The 17642-nt window shown below is 42.8% G+C and overlaps 1 long non-coding RNA gene across 1 annotated transcript in view; it reads right to left on the bottom strand.

The window, feature by feature from the left end:
* Positions 1–8615: 8615 nt before the first annotated feature.
* LOC139355695 (uncharacterized) overlaps positions 8616–17642 on the bottom strand; it is a 46403-nt gene continuing 37376 nt past the window's right edge. Inside the window, exon 3 of the long non-coding RNA XR_011606557.1 lies at positions 8616–8648. This is a non-coding gene — a long non-coding RNA (uncharacterized lncRNA). The remainder of the gene's footprint in view (positions 8649–17642) is intronic.

Raw genomic sequence — 17642 nt, 5'->3', positions numbered from 1 at the left:
TGATAGTCACAAACCCTTGCTTATGATCCCTGATTCTTTCTCGAGATAGGTACTAGCTAACCATCTGAGACATCAGATGCTCTTAACCGAGGGTCCATGTTGAAGATTCAAGGAGTCTATGTTGGCCAGGGCCTGGCTTGGAAAACTAAACACCACCAGTTATGTTAACAGAAAGAATAAAGGAATGGGTTAATTGGGAATTGGAGGACTGAAAGACCAATGAGAGATACCACATCTATCAGAAATCATAACTGCAGTTTGGGCGTGGTGGTTCACACCTGTGATCCCAGCACTTTGGGAAGCCTAAGTGGGTGGATCACCTGAGGTCAGGAGTTTGAGACCAGCTTGTCCAACATGGTGAAATCCAGTCTCTGCTTAAAAAAAAAAATACAAAAATTAGCTAGGTGTGGTGGCACATGCCTCTAATCCCAGCTACTCAGGAGGCTGAGGCTTGAGAATCACTTGAATCTAGGAGGCAGAGGTTGCAGTGAGCTGAGATCACACCACTGCACTCCAGCCTGTGTGACAGACTGAGAATCTGTCTCCAAAAAAAAAAAGAGAGAGAGAGTTTGAAAACTGCAGCTCTTACATTTAGCATCTATATGCAGACACGGGAAGTGCACTCAGCAGGCATTCCTACCAGACTGACTATGCCCAGCCTTTGTATTAGTCAGAAGGAAACAGGTAATACCCACTCAGGTGAGTTTTTAGAGAAGAGTGTTATCAACGGGGCTATTGGTGTAGGAAGGGTTTAGGGAACCCAGGGAGAGATACTATGGCCCCTGGGGCCATTACCACCCATAGACTTGTATATAGTTTGGATATTTGTCCCCATAAATCTCACATTGAAATGTAATCCCCAGTGTAGGAGATGGGGCTTGGTGCGAGATATTTGTGTTATGGGGCAGATGCCTTATGGTTTGGTATTGTCCTCTCAATAGTGAGATTCATAATATCTGGTTGTTTAAAAGTGTGGCACCTCCAGCCACCCCTTGCTCCCGCTCTGGCCATGTGAGATGCCTACTTCCCTTTACCTTCAGTGATGATTGGAAGCTTCCTGAGGCCTCCCCAGAAGCTGAGAAGATGCCAGCACCATGCTTTCTGTAACAGCCTACAGAACTGTGAGCCTCTTCTTTATTAATTACTCAGCCTCAGGTGTTTCTTCATAGCAATGCAAGAATGGCCTAATACAGATGTCAAGAAGGAAAGGGAAGGAGTATCTAGAATCCAGAAAGGATGTGTTTATGGAGTGGGTGCTTGACCACAGCTGAAGCCTTTGGAGAGGGATTCAGCTTAATCTGGGAATGTGTCAGGGAGGCCAGGAGAGTGGATACTCTTACCATGCTCTCTTCAATTCCTTGCAAGTACCACCCAGTGACCAAACCCAAGCAGAAGCCAGAGGCAAGGAATATACTCATGTTGCCCCAGTGGTCGGCTGGTAAATAAATATTTAACAACAAGTTCTGAGACATGTATGTGTGCATGCAAGCTTACTTGTAGTATTTGCCAATGTCCATGGTGTAAATATTCCTACCACAGTCACCAAACACGGGGTTAGGAGGAGATGCATACAATCAGTTCTTGCAGGCTCTAGTGCTCCACTGAAGGAGACAGATGGGGTCAGCCTCCCACAGCACAGACAGAGTAGAGAAGGATGGAGAGTGGATCTGGAAGGGCAAACAAAACAACCAGTGCTGCTGCAGCTGCCGACATCAGGCCAAGGGTTCTGGCATCTGGAGCAAGGACATCAGGGCCTCCATCTTCACTATCAACGTGTCTGTCATTTCCAAGGCTAATAAAGGATGGTTAAGGAAAATAAGGACTCAGCAGGTTAGTAATGTCAGAGAGAGAGGAGATGAGACAGGGAGAGAAAGAGAGACAGATGTCAATTCCATTCTAAGCTAAGGCTGGGAAATACCTGCGTTCTTCACAGATACCATGTTATCATTCTTCACAGATACCACGCTGTAAGCACAGAGAGGTTAAGGGTAAGGAGTTGTGTTTCTCCACCTTCAATTAACTGGTAGCTCAACAGTGTCTTTCAGACAGCTAGGGGTGGATCCCATGGTGAAAGGAAGAGTGGCATGTTAGAAATGGTGTTCCAGGCAGGGCCAGGACATAATGTATCATTTGGCACTGAGCCCCACATCTCAGGAAGAGTGGCACACTAGAAATGGTGTCCCAGGGTGGGGCCAGGATATAATATGCCATCTGGTACTGAGCTCCAGGTCTCAGAGGTCATAATATCCTCCTGTTACCTGCTGGCCTACAAGTGGCCACAGAGCCATTAAACCAACAGTTCATGACCTTGTGGGGGCCCATGTTGGCTAAGCCATTGCTGAAGAGACTGGGATTCTGTGATGTTTAGGACCAGATCTATGGGTCCTAGTGCTCTTCCTCTGTATGCAGAAGCACACCCAAGTTTCTGGGTAAAAAGCAGTGTTACATAAGAGCCGCGCAGCCACCCCCTGCCCATCAGCACAATCACCACTGATCTGCCTGCCATCACCATGCTCCATGTCAAAGTCCCAAGTTCTCCTGGAAGGAGACTAGAAAAACTGGCTCTGTAAATTCTTCTTATCCTATGGCAGCCTCCTCATCCTAGGCTCAAGGCACAAGTTCATAGAGACTGGAGCACAGATAATCTAAGTGAGAAGCACTGAGCTATCCTCCAGATAACCTCTGCTTCCTAGGTCCCACCCCCAGCTTTCATGTGGTAATTAGGACAACAGGTACCTGGATGGGATGACAGGGGTTTGGGCTTGATGTCCCAGGCAGCAGCACCATGATCTTGCCAGGTAAAACAGAAGGTGTAGAAACTGGCCCAAACAGAGCCAGGTGCAAAAGACGACCCCTTAGCCATTAAAATTTTACTTTTAATGGACAAAAGTTAAATTTCCCTCCCTCTCTTCCACCTACCCTAGCTTTACCAGTCTCCATTTTCCTCTCAGAATTATGCACTGCTGAATTGGTAATGGGTATTTGTATTGACAACTTCACCTCCTTAAGATCTGAGGAGGTTTCTAAAGCATCTATCCCTACTGTTTATAGGAAACCAAGGACGCTGGGCTGACCTCCCATCAGAAGATTGTTAAAGAGAATACAAGTGTCATAGTACCTATGAAAATACTCTGGGCTGGGCGCGGTGGCTCATGTCCGTAATCCCAGCACTGTGGGAGGCCAAAATGGGTGGGTCATTTGAGGCCAGGAGTTCGAGATCAGCCTAGGCAACATGGCAAAACCCAATCTCTACTAAAAATACAAAAATTAGCTGGGCATGGTGGCGTGCACCTGTAATCCCAAAGTGCTGGAATTACAGGTGTGAGCCACCGCACCCAGCCTATGGTAGTTATGTTGTATAAAGCCACTACAAATATGACTCTGAAAATACTGAGCCATTGCTCCTCGATGGAAAAAAGCAAAACAAAACAACAACAACAACAACAACAAAAAACAGCATTACCTGCTTATAAGCCTCTCTCTGGTCATAGTGAGAGACAGGACTAGCTGGATTTCCTAGGCCAACTAAGAATCCCTAAGCCTAGCTGGGAAGGTGATCGCTTCCACCTTTAAACACGGGGCTTGCAACTTAGCTCACACCCGACCAATCAGTTAGTAAAGAGAGCTCACTAAAATGCTAATTAGGCAAAAACAGGAGGTAAGGAAATAGCCAATCATCTATTGCCTGAGAGCACAGCAGAAGAGACAGTGATCGAGGTATAATCCCAGGCATTCGAGCCAGCAATGGCTAACCTCTTTGGGTCCCCTCCCTTTGTGTGGGAGTTCTGTTTTCACTCTATTAAATCTTGCAACTGCAATCTCTTCTGGTCCGTGTTTGTTATAGCTGGAGCTGAGCTGAGCTCGCAGTCCACCACTGCTGTTTGCCACATTGCAGACCCGCCGCTGACTTCCATCCCTCCAGATCCAGCAGGGTGTCGGCTGTGCTCCTGATTCAGTGAGGCGCCCATTGAGGCTCCCGATCAGGCTAAAGGCCTGCCTTTGTTCCCGCATGGCTAAGTGCCTGGGTTCATCCTAATCAAGCTGAACACTAGTCATTGGGTTCCACAGTTCTCTTCCGTGACCCACGGCTTCTAATAGAGCTATAACACTCACTGCATGGCCCAAGATTCCATTCCTTGGAATCCATGAGGCCAATAACCCCAGGTCAGAGGACATGAGGCTTGCCCCCATCTTGGAAGCGGCCCGCCACCATCTTGGGAGCTCTGGGAACAAGGACCCCCCAGTAACAATACGTTCATCAACTGATCAGTACATAACCTTGCTTTATGTGTGTTTCTGTTTGGAGACACCTTATTTAATATATGTTGCTGATTCGTTAACCTTGAACTCCTGGCTAACAGCACTATAATTTATGCCTGAGTGAAGCTTATCTGACACATGTATTTTCTCAATAAGGTACAGCACAGCCTTCTTGTGCTTAGCACACTAGACATCTCTTCAGTGCTATGCTTGGGACCATCTGAAACAGTGAAATCACCAACGAAAGGCACAAAAATGCAAAAAAAAAATATATATATGGAACTAAATAGACTACAAAAAGCATCCTTGTTTACAGTGCGAGAGCTGAAACAAGAAGGCAGATTGTTGTCTTGGTCCACCACAGCTGGGAACATGAGCATCAGGTTACCCGAATGTTTCACCGCTCTGCACAAATCTCCGTATGACCATGGAAGCACCATGAGTGTTGATTTATTTTGAAGTTACAAATACATGTTAGTAGGTGAATTTGCAAGTACAGAATCCACAAATAATGAGGACCAACTGAACATACAATAAAAGACACAAAGTAAATAAAGCATTTAAGCAGAAAAGAATAATAAAATACACATTTAAGGTATTCAGTGTTTTCAAAGGCAAATGCAAATTACTGTGATAGCATTAATCACCTATCATCAGAACAGATTAGAATGTTGGTAAGCATGCAAATATCCGCTAACTCTCTTGAGAGAAAAGTCATAGTGAATAATCAAAAGCCTTAAAAATGTTCAGATTCCTTGACCTACCATTGGAAATCTACGAATTCTAACCTAAATTAATAGGCAGAGATGTACCCCAATATTTAATTACAAGAATATTTATCTCAATACAATTTATAATAGCTAAAGAGAAATTATAAATAGCCTAAAAGTCCTGTAATAGAGAATTTGTTAACTAAATTATGATACCTCTAAAATGAAATATTATGCCATCTTTAGGCAGGGCACAGTGGCTCACGCCTATTATCCCAGCACTTTGGGTGGCTGAGGCAGGTGGATCACTTGAGGCCAGGAGTTCGAGACCAGCTTGGCCAACATGGTGAAATACTGACTCTACAAAAATTACAAAAATTAGCTAGATGTGGTAGCACGTGCCTGTAGTCCCAGCTACTTGGGAGACTAAGGCACAAGAATCACTTGAACCCAGGAGGCAGAGGTTGCAGTGAGCCAAGACTGCACCACTGCACTCCAGCCTGGACAACAGAGGGAGACTCTGTCCAAAACAGAAAGAAAAGAGAAAGAAATATTATGCAGTCTTCAATCATGATGTTGTAGAATGATATTAAACACTTGGCAAGTTGCTCACTCTAAAAGGCTAAGTTCACTTTTAAAAATTAGAACATAATTTATAGATTTGATTCTATTTTTATATGTAAAAAGGGGAAAAAGTAAGAATCATAATTATTTAAATAACTGTGAAAAAAGACGCATAACTACTTTGAAGGTAAACTTCTTAACAAAATCATAGCAAACTAGAATGGAATACAAGTCTATTTAAAGAATTAATACTATATTGCCAATATCTTCTTTTGATACTAAATCGACTATGTTAGTCAGCGAAAAGACAGATACCACTATTATTTAAGTTCTCACCCATGAAATTGGATAAAGAAAAAGGAACCAAGACATGATTATTCAAAGGAAATAAATATCATTACTTATATATTATTTATCTGTATACCTACAAAATCCAATTGAATCAATAAAAGTCTTGTAGAAATAATTAGAAAGTTAGATTTCTGACAAAACTAAATGCAGTAAGCACACAGTATGAGAGCTGAAACAAGAAGGCAGATTGGAAATCTAGGAATTTTAGTCTAAATAGTCAATGATGTAACTCAAAGATTTAATTATACAAATATTTATCTCAACAAAATTTATAGTAGCCAAAGAGAAATCATAAGCAGCCTAAAAGTCCTATTCTAAAGAATCAGTTAACTAAATTGTGATACCTCTAAAATGAAACACTATGCAGTCTTCAATCATAATGTTGCAGAATGATATTAAATGCCAGAAGAATGAAAAGATGTGCAGCATCACTGGTCATTAAGGAAATGCAAATTAAATCTGCAATGGTATATGTGATGGTTAATACTGAGTGTCAACTTGATTGGATTGAAGCGTGCAAAGTATTGATCCTGGGTGTGTCTGTGAGGGTGTTGCCAAAGGAGAGAAACATTTGAGTCAGTGGTCTGGGAACGGCAGACCCACCTTTAATCTGGGTGGGCACCACCTAATCAGCTGCCAGAATGGCCAGAATATGAAGCAGGCAGAAAAAACGTGGAAAGCCTACACTGGCCTAGCCTCCCAGCCTACATGTTTCTCCCATGCTGGATGCTTCCTGCCCTCAAACATTGGACTCCAAGTTCTTCATTTTGGGCCTCAGACTGGCTTTCTTGCTCCTCAGTTTGCAGATGGCCTATTGAGAGACTTTGTAATCAAGTGAATTAATAGTCTTTCGGAGGACTGTATGTGCACCAATCAGCACTCTGTGTCTAGCTCAAGGTTTGTAAATGCACCAATCAGCACTCTGTGTCTAGCTGAGGGTTTGTGAATACACCAATTGGTACTCTGTATCTAGCTAAGCTAGTGGAGACTTGGAGGACTAGCACTCTGTGACTCTGTGTCTAGCTCAAGGATTGTAAATGCACCAATCAGCACTCTGTGTCTAGCTCAGGGTTTGTAAATACACCAATCAGTACTCTGTGTCTAGTTCAAGGTTTGTAAATACACCAATTCGTACTCTGTATCTAGCTAATTCTGTATCTAGCTAACTAGCACTCTCTGACTCTGTGTCTAGCTCAAGGTGTAAATGCACCAATCAGCACTCTGTCAAAACAGACCAATCAGCTCTCTGTAAAGTGGACCAATCAGCTCTCTGTAAAATGGACCAATCAGCAGGATGTGGGTGGGGCTAGATAAGGCAATAAAAGCAGGCTGCCCAAACCAGCAGTGGCAACCTGTGGGGGTTCCCTTCCACATGGTGGAAGCTTTATTCTTTCAGTCTTTGCAATAAATCTTGCTGCTATTCACTCTTTGGGTTCATGCTGCCTTTATGAGCTGTAACACTCACCGCGAAGGTCTGCAGCTTCACTCCTGAAGCCAGCGAGACCACGAACCCACCGGGAAGAACCAACAACTCCAGAGGCGCTGCCTTTAAGAACTGTAACACTCACCACGGAGGTCTACAGCTTCACTCCTGACAGCGAGACCACGAACCCACCAGAAGGAAGAAGCTCCAGACACATCTGAACATCCGAAGGAATAAACTCCAGACACATCATCTTTAAGAACTTTAATACTCACCGCGAGGGTCTGCGGCTTCATTCTTGAAGTCAGAGAGACCAAGAACCCACCAATTCCGGACACACTATTAGTTCTGTCCCTCTAGAGAACCCTGACTAATACAGTAGGCTAAACTATGATGTTTGGAAGGCAGGTGTGTTAAATGTATTTTCAACTTATCATATTTTCAACTTAGAGTGGGTTTGTTGGGGTGTAACCCGTTGTACCTTAAGGAGTATCTGTGTATACATTTTTTTCTACAGTTATCATAGAGCAATACAATTGTTTTATATTTAAGGTTAGCAGTGTATTAGATTCCTCTTATTTTTCTACATAACTTTTATAAAAATAGGTGTTATAGCCATAGAAAAATGCCTTTAAAGATGAGCCTTGGCCAGGTGCAGTGACTCACACCTGTAATCCCAGCACTTTGGGAAGCCAAGGCAGGCGGAACACTTGGGTCCAGGAATTCAAGACCAACCTGGACAACCTGGCAAAATCTCATCTCTACAAAAAAAAAAGAAAAGAAAAAATTATTCTGATATGGTGGCAAGTACCTGCACTTCTAGCTACTCAGGAGACCAAGGTGGGAGGATCACTTGAGTCCAGAGTCCAGGAAGTCAAGTCTACAGTGAGCCATGATTGCACCATTACACTCCAGCCTGGGTAACAGAATGAGACCCTGTCTCCAAAAAAAATAAATAAATAAATAAAAGATGAGTCTTAATTTACTCTTAGCTACTTCTGTTGTTTCCAACTATTCCCAAATAGATAATGCTGGCAGAAACCTTTTCATGACTATAGCTTTTCTGGTCTGCTAGATTGCTTTTTGGATGATGCCTAGGAGAAGGATTTTGAGGCTGTAGGATATGAATGCTCTTATGCCTCTTGGCTACATGCACAAACACTTACCAGAGGTTCTAGCACCTAGTAGGTGCTCAATAAATGCTTGTTGAATCCGAATAGGCATGCTGGTTTCCAAATGACCATGCTGACAGCAGTATTTGAGGTGTGTTTGTTTTTTTCTTCAACAATTGGATTGATCTGGGCAGGTGGTTTAACATTTTTAAGCCTCAGTTTCCTCAACTGTAAAAAGAGTAATCACAGTCTAGTTTTATTGTGAACTTCCCATCCCTTCTCTCTGGGACATTAGGGAAATTCCTTAGCCAAACATGGCAGAGGAAGTTCCCTGTCTTCTTAGTCCCACTCAGACCCTGTCCGGTGCCCCTGGTTTTGCATTGCCCACACAGCGTCTCCTTTGTCCTTCACCTTCATTTCCTGGCATCATTGCTCTAAATCCTAATGGTAAAGTTCTCACAACACAGTCACTGCCTGCTTTGTCTCCATGCAGCCAGAGTTAACATGGACTCATCTCTCTGTTCTGCTCTGTGGTGGATGAGGAGGGCTGGATGTTGCTCGGGATGGGTGGGATGGAATGGAAGCATATTCCAGTTCAGGGAGAACCTAATTGGATTGAGGGACCAGGACCTTCAAAGGACATCTTCACCATGTAGAAGCCAGGACTCTATACCACTTGCTGTACTGCATTATCAAACATCTTCCTCTGCATTTACTAGCCTGAGAGTTTGTTCATGTGAATGATGCTCTTTTAATGGTTCCCATAAACCTTTTTTATTTTATTAGAAAAATATATATTTTATATATATATAAATATTTATATATATATATGAGATAAAAAGTCATCTAGTACTACCATGTTTTTTGTTTCTTTTTTGTTTTGTTTTGTTTCTTTGAGACAGAGTCTCACTCTGTTGCCCAGGCTGGAATGCATTGGTGTGACCTTGGCTCTCTACAACCTCCACCTCCCAGGTTCAAGCAATTCTCCTACCTCAGCATCCCAAGTAGCTGGGATTACAGGCGCGTGCCACCATGCCTGGCTAAGTTTTGTAGTCTTTGTAGAGATGGGGTTTCGCCATGGTGGCTAAGCTGGTCTCGAACTCCTGACCTCAGGTGATCCACCTGTCTCAGCATCTGAAAGTGCTGGAATTACAGGCATGAGCCACCGCACCCAGCCGTACTACCAGGTTTTTAACAAAAAATGTCAACTATGTCCATCCTTCCTTATTCTTGACTGCTGCTTCTCTGAAGCAGCCACTCTGAACTCTTTTAACCACTGTTTCCCTAACAGTTGCCTCTATATTTCTAAATAAGCTTTTAAGAAATATACAATATCTTGGCTTTGGTTCTCAGCAAGGCCAACGTTATTTGTTAGGAAGAAAACAAATTTATTAGAGGATTTTAGGTACCTTACAGTATTTTGGACATTCTTAAAATAAAGAAGATTTGAAGCTGAACTTCCAGAAATAATGCCCCAAGTCATGCCACATATTAGCCTGGTAGGGAAACTGCAGCTATTGATACCAAACCCACAACACCAGGTCCATCCTTAGACGGAGCCCAGAGGTATCTCAATCAACGTCTATGTGGGAGCCCTATCAAGGTATATGTCTATGTAATACACAGGTAAACTCAAAGTCATATGGCACACTGCCCTATAGCATCCCTTCAAATTACTTCTGCCTCCTCCTGTGCCAGCCTCCCACCCAGTGCATTTCCTTTTCTTTCTTTCTTTTTTCTTTTCTTAAGGCAGGGTTTTGCTTTGTCACCCAGGCTGGAGTGCATTGGCACACTCACAGTTCACTGCAGCCTTGACCTCCCAGGCTCATGTGATCCTCCCACCTCAGCTTCCCATGTAGCAGGGATTATAGGCATGTGCCACCATGCCCAGCTAATTAATTTTTTTTTTGTACAGACAGGGATCTCACTATTTTGCCCAGGCTGGACTCGAACTCCTGGGCTCAAGAAATCTTCCTGCCTCAGCCTCCCAAAGTGCTGGGATTATAGGCGTGAGCCACCACACCCAGCCACATTTTCTTTCCTTGCTTACTTTTCCCAAGTGTGTATGTATATTGGTATTACCTAGCTATAAGCTAAAATGTGACATGCAAAGCATTATTACCTTCTCACAAAGAGCTTTACATGCCAGGGTGTGGCTTACGTACTGTCTACTTTTAATATATTAATCATTATTATTTTAAATTGCTGGTCAGATAATGCCAACCTTGTTATACCTAAGTCTGGTTCTGATGCTTATTCTGTATACTCAAACTGTGGGGAGGGGTTTTTTGTTGGTTTTTTGTTTTGTTTTTGCCTTTTCATATGCCTTGCAATTTTTTGTTGAAAGTGGATGTGCTATACTGGGTTAAAAAAAAAAAAAAGCTGCTGTAAATCGACCTTTAGTGATATGGTGGTAAGATGTGGAGGGAGGGGAAGCGCTCTATAGTCCCATGAACAGGTCTCAGTCTTTTAGTAAGCTTGTGTCTCTGGACTGTGCACTTTAAGTGTGCTTCTCACTTTTCCCTCCTTAGGAGGAACAGGATGGCTAGAGGGAGCTAGAATTGGGTATTTCCCTTTCCGGGGTCATAGGCTCTGGTGCAAGAGGTTCTCCTGAGGTCAGACCTTGTGAAGAACAGAGTGCTCTGACATATTTCACCATGGTTTCTTTTCTCTTCCCCCTTCTGGAAGCACGAGGGGATTTTTTTTCCTTTGAGCTTCACTCTGAGAACCCCTTAGAGCCACTGGAGGTAAAACTCACAAAAGTGGGAGTGCTCCCTTCTAAGACTGGGCACCCCCCTGAAGCTTTTTACTCTCAACTTGTCCACTCTGAGTCTCCAGCAATTCGTTATTTACACTTCAGGTTTCTCTACTTGTTTCTGCAGAAGTTTCTGCTCATGGGTTTCCCCTGGAGTAAGCTGTGGTTCTCTGTACCTGCATGTCTGTTTCTCCAAGCAGTTTGAGCTGTGACCTTAATCCTCTGATGGACCCAAGAAGAGCTGTTGAACTGTAGTTTGTTCAGCTTTTTACTTGTTAGGAGTGATGACTTCCAAGCTCCTTACACGCTGGAGTCTTCTCCTAATGGTTTTGAATGTTCTAAAATATTTATCTGCCAGATGATGATGAATAAAGCTAAATAAACCCTAGTCAACCTGGTGTATTCATTTTATATGTGTTTACTATGCTTTCTTTGAGACCACCTGAAAGACTAGAAATGACATGGGGTTTGGACTTGGACAGACCTGGTTTGGAACCTTGATGTGACTGATGTCTCCCTGTGTGACTTTGGATATGTTATTTAATAATCTCTCTGAGCCTCAGTTTTCTAGTATGTCAAATGGAAATTGGATTATACTCCCTATGGAATTGCTATAATTACTGATGAGTCTCTCCTACCCTTTTGTTTCCTTAAATTTCTTTTGTGCTTTACTATTCTAGGTCACTTCTAGTTACTGTCTTTCTTGCTTCTTCTTTCTTCCATGTTAAGCCTTTAGTGTCATTCTTGTCTGCATGTAAGGATATAATCTACAGGTTGATGCTTTAAATCATGTTCTTAGGCAAAATAAGCATCCAGGAAACTGGCATAAGCTTAGATCTGGTTGAAATTTACAAATTGGCGATTTCTCTGTATCCAACCCATTTTCTTTTCTGAATCACTGGAATAATGTGAAACTCCCTTTATGTTCCATTGGTACAAATTAAATGATGTTAAGTAGTGTCTGTATTTCAATGCCCACATCAGTGTTGAGTGTATTTTTGAGGATAGAGTTGGTTTTGGTTATAGAAATTCCACAGCTTCTTTCCCCCCAAGGCTTGCTAAGTGAAGTGCTTAGACTCTTGGAGGTTCCTCATTAGGGAGACTCTAGGACACACCCAGATGAGTACATTTAGTTTGTTTCTAGCAACCTTTCCTTGTTAGATGAGCTAAAAGGTCAACTATTTATTAAGGTGGAGCAACAATGAGGTGAGCCCTGGCTGAGTCACGGGCTGGGAGTTACAATACTTTGAAGCTGGTAATGGTTAGGCTCAAAGTCAGTTTTATTTCTTCCTGTTGCTGTTCCAAACACATGAGGAGAAGATGAGAACCAACAGGAAAAACAGCAAATGATGGGCAGGGGAAGAAGACAAGGTAAGGAGGAAAGAAAGACAAGAAGGAAACCTGAAAGTTACAGAGGACTCATTGTATATCAGGAACTATCTTGTGCATTTCACATTGTTCTCTCGTTTTCTCCTTAAAGTCACCCTGTAGAGTAGCTATTACTATGTCTATTTCCAGGTGGAAGTAAATATGTATCAGAAAGATTGGTCAGGTGGGGTGGTTCATGCCTGTTCATGGTTCCCCAGCACTTTGGAAGGCCAAGGCGGGTGGATCCCTTGAGGTCAGGAGTTTGAGATCAACCTGGCCAACATGGTGAAACCCTGTCTCTACTAAAAATGCAAAAAAAATTAGCCAGGCATTGTGGCACATGCATGTAATCCGAGCTACTCAAGAGGCTGAGGCAGGAGAATCACTTGAACCCAGGAGTTGGAAGTTGCAGTGAGCTGAAATTGTACCACTGTCCTCCAGCCTGGGCAACAGAGTGAAACTCCATCTCAAAAAAAAAAAAAAAAAGAAAGACAGACAGATGAAGAAAATCACCACCTTCAGTCACTTAACAGGTAAGTAATGGAGCTAGGACTGGGATTCAGGTTGTTGGAATCCAAGCCCAAAGCCTTCTTCCTTGCATTCTTCCTCGGTTTCAGCCAAGCTGTTTGCCTAATATATGCCTTGTGTCACATACTGTGTGATAGGTGCAGTGATGTAATTTCGAAGATGCCACTCTCGACTCCCTGAACGTGACATGTTAACAGTCTGGTAGGCAACTCTAACACTGAAATAGTTTCCACACAGAGCGTCGAGTGCCTTAGATACGTATGAGCGACAATGGAGATTTTCAGGGAGGAGTAATCAGTGCTGGCTGGGGAAGCAGGTCTGCAAAGAGGTAAGATGAGTGTGGGGAGGTCTCCCAGGTGGAGGCGCAGGACATGCAACTCATGAGGGGATAAACCATTATGCGTGTCATCGTGATGGGAACACAGGAGTGAGAAGAGAAGTCAGAGGGGAAGTCTGGAGTCTGACCATGGCGAGCCTTGTGTGCCAGACCAGTGAGTTTAGGCTTCATGATGAGGGTGATAAGGAAATGCCTTAACAGATGAATAACTTGATGAAAACCATCATTTAGACAGGCTCCTCTGGCAGCATTGCAGAGCATGGGCTGGAAGGAATTGAGAGTAGAGTCTATGAGTCGAGGCAATACCAGGGTAGGCCCCCAAACGCTGGTGGGACTTCAACCCCAGCCAGTGTCCAGGCTCTTGACACCATCATGAGAAGCAAGTCAAAGAAAAGTCAGAAAATAGTGGAAGTATGGAAATTTATTGCAAAGTGAAAAGTACATCCTCAAGAAAGAGGAGTACAGGCATACTCAAGAGAGAGTCACACATAATGGAGTTTGGGACTGCTACTTTTATGGGTTTCTTTAACCAAGGTATGGAATAGTCATGAAAATTCCTGGAAAAAGATGGAGATTTCTTGGAACTGTGGTGCCATGAATTTTTACACCAAATATGGGTGTTCCCAAAACTATCCTGGCACTGGTGGGTGTGTAATTGAGTATGTTAATGAGCATATAATGAGGATCCAAGTGAAACCTAGGTTGAATCCAGCACCATGTTGGGTCCAGTTGGTCTTAGCCTGCTTGGGCCACACGGGTGTTTCAGGGTCTTAAGCCCATAGCCTCTAGTCATGTGAAACTGCTATCTGGAGTCTTTATTCTCCTGTGACGATGCTGTGTCATTCCTGTCTGATAACGGGAGTTCTGAAGCTGGGATGAAACTTCATAGTTGTCCCAAATAGATAGGGATCAGGCCTTTGTAAACCACATGGGTTCAAGTTCAAAAGGAAAGAAAGAAACTTCAGGTAGGCTTGAGAGACCCCAATTAAATGCAAGGTTCAACACATGACAGATAACAGGCCCTGAAGGAATCAAAGTATTTTACCTCAAAATATATTTCTTTGACATATTCTGAAATGGCCCCACAAAGCTGTCTCTTGTGAGGGAAATTTGTATTCTGTAGAGAATCTCCTCTTAATAGGTCTTTTCCCAGAGAGTCTACATTTTTTAGGGTCTGATAATAAACATTCACCATTCATTCTCTCTGAAGCCTGCTACCTGGATGCTTCATGTACATGACAAGAACCTTGGCTTCCACAACCCCCTTATCTAAACTCAAGCATTTCTGGCCAGGCACAGTGGCTCAAGCCCGTTATCCCAGAAGTTTGGGATGTCGAAGTGGGTGATTCACTTGAGGCCAGGAGTTCGAGACTGGCCTGGCCAACATGGTGAAACTCCATCTTTACTAAAAATACAAAAATTAGCCAGGTGTGGTGGCACATGCCTATAATCCCAGCTACTTGGGAGGATGAGGCATGATAATTGCTTGAACCCGGGAGGTGGAGGTTGCAGTGAGCCAAGATCGTGCCACTGCACTCCAGCCTGGGTGACACAGCAAGACTCCGTCTCAAAAAATAAATAAATAAACACAAGCATTTCTTGATGCTGAACTCAACTTTTCAGGCAGAGCTTAACTCTTTCATCCATTTGCCAATCAGGAAATCTTTGAATCTACCTATGACTTGGAAGCCCACATTCCCCTCCATTTTGAGATGTTCCAAACCAATGTATACCTTGCAAGTATTGATTTGTATCTTGCATTGGAATTTCTGTCTCATTTAAAAGTATAAAACCAAGCTGTAACCCAACAACCTTGGGCACATGTTTTGGGACCTCCTCAAACTTGACAAAATAAACCTCTAAATTGATTGAGACCTGCTCAGATACTTTTTGGTATATACTTAAAAGAAGAAAAGTTGTGGAAAAAGAGGAAGGAAGGAGACTGTGGTCATGGATGTGTTGGAGTTTAAGGTTTTAGAAACAGAGCCATTCCTCATGATGAAGGGGCCACTATGACCATGGGCATAGGTTTCAGGGAGAAGAAAGTTGGAGTTCATTGCCATTGAGCTAAAGCATTAACAGGTTAGGGTATTTGTTGTGTTGTCTACGCAGATATTAAATTTACTTAAGATTGTAGCAGATGCTAAGGTGGGAAGAAAGACTCAACCAGGTGTTAAAGTGCTCAATGGATGTAAAAGTACAATGCTCACTTTGGTAGAATATTAATGAGAAACCTAAAAGGAGGAGTAATAAAATAGCTGGAACCTACAAAAAAAAAGTGATTTAGTATCAGGAGGTAAAAATAATGTCCTGATAAAATTATTAGGGAGTTGGGGGAATGCAAATACCACCACTGGTGTCCATATGAGAGAATAAGTAGCTTCCATTAAAAATAGTTCTAAGGAGGCCAGGTATGGTGACTCTGCCTGTAATTCTAGCACTTTGGGAGGCCAAGGTGGGAGGATTACTTGAGCCCAGGGGTTTGAGACCAGCCTGGTCAACACAGTGAAGTCCTGTCTCTACAAAAAATAGAAAAATCAGCCAGGTATGGTGGCGTAAGCCTGTAGTTCCAGCTACTTGGGAGGCTGAGGTGGGAAAAACATTTGAGCCTGGGAGACAGAGGTTGCAGTAAGCTGAGACTGCACCACTGCATTCCAGCCTGAATGTCAGAGTGAGACCCAGTCTCAAAAGAAAAATAAATAAATAAAAATAAAACAGTTCCAAGGAATCGATATCCTTAGGGAAGAGACAGGATTCAAAGAGTCATGGGAGTAGAGAGAAAATTCCAGAAAGATAATGTCCTCTTGGAGGTTATTTATAGTGAATATAGTGTTTTCTCTTCTGTTTCATTGACTGTTTTTCTATTATCGTACCATTAATGTGCTGTTTAAATTACCATAGCTTCATAACAAAATTCAATTTCTGGTCTTTGAAGTACAATTTTGTTTTTCTTATCCTGCCCCTACCCTCAATTTCTTAGCTATTTTCACTTAATAAAATTATTTCACTGTTTTTCTGATGAGAATTTGCATTAAATTGACTTGGGTATAATTGACACCCTTATCCTTTGTTGTAGCTCAAGTTCTCTGGGAAGCCTACTCAGAAGGAGATTTGTATAAGTAGATTTATTAGGAAGAACCGTTGGGAGTAAGGAGGTGGGATCAGGCAGAGGAAGCACTGAAGTGTAATGAAGTCACAACAAAGCAGTTGATCCCATGGAGATAGAGTTCTGGTGCTAAAATGGAACTTCACAGTAGTCCCAAACTGAGGCAAGGGGACCAGACCTTTGTAAAACTTCCTTCCCCCCATTGACCAGTCTCACTAGAGGTGAACTACCCAGCAAGAAGAGGCCTTAAGCTTAAAAGAGGTGGCTTTCATTGAGGGAGATTCCTGGAGAACAACTGAGCTATGAGCCATTGGCAGCCAACACTCTCAGCAGCAAAGGGAATGAGTGCCTTGGTCTCGTTCCAAGTGGGGAATCTCAGTGGCACATCACAGCATCCACTACACCCTCTTCATGAGTATAGTCATGAGTATATTGTGTCTTCTTATTTATTCAAATCTGTTTTTTTTTTCTGAAGATTTTCAAAAATTCAAATTGTTACAAATGCAATCCCCTGATGGGTTCCTCTTTCCCACTGAACAGACAAAACCAATTCGCTAAGACTGTGGTATTGCAGTACAGAAGAAGTATAATTAAAGCAAGGCCAGCCAAGTGGAAGGACAGGAATTTTACGATTACTCAAATCAGCCTCCCAGAGAACTCAGAGGCTAGGATATTTATGGATAATTTGGTGGGCAGGGGGCTAGGGAATGAGTGCCACTAACTGGCTGGGGATGAAATCATAGGGGTGCTGAAAAGGGTCCTTGTGCACTGATTGTGCCTCTGGATGGAGGCCTTGGGACCGGTTGAGTCATGATTCACAGGTCCAGGTGGGACCAGTTGGTTACCAGAAACCAAAAGTCTGAAAAACATCTCAAAAGACCAATATTAGGTTCTACAATACTGATGTTATAAGAACTGACACTACAAGAACACTTTGGGAAGTCACAAATCTTGTAACCTCTAGCCACTTAACTCCTTAGCAGTAAGGGATTATAAAAACTATGCCTACATTTTAACAGAATTCATCTCCCCAGTAATCCTAATCTTGTGGGCTTTCATTAGTTTTATACAGGCAGCTTCAGTCCCTGAGCAAGGAGGGGGTTAGTTTTAGGGAGAAACTATTATCAT

The sequence above is a fragment of the Macaca nemestrina genome, chromosome 8, assembly GCF_043159975.1.
Source record: "Macaca nemestrina isolate mMacNem1 chromosome 8, mMacNem.hap1, whole genome shotgun sequence".
In the NCBI taxonomy this organism is placed as follows: Eukaryota; Metazoa; Chordata; class Mammalia; order Primates; family Cercopithecidae; genus Macaca; species Macaca nemestrina.
The sequence above is the reverse complement of the archived record's forward strand: the minus strand, read 5'-3'. Positions and strand labels throughout refer to the sequence as shown.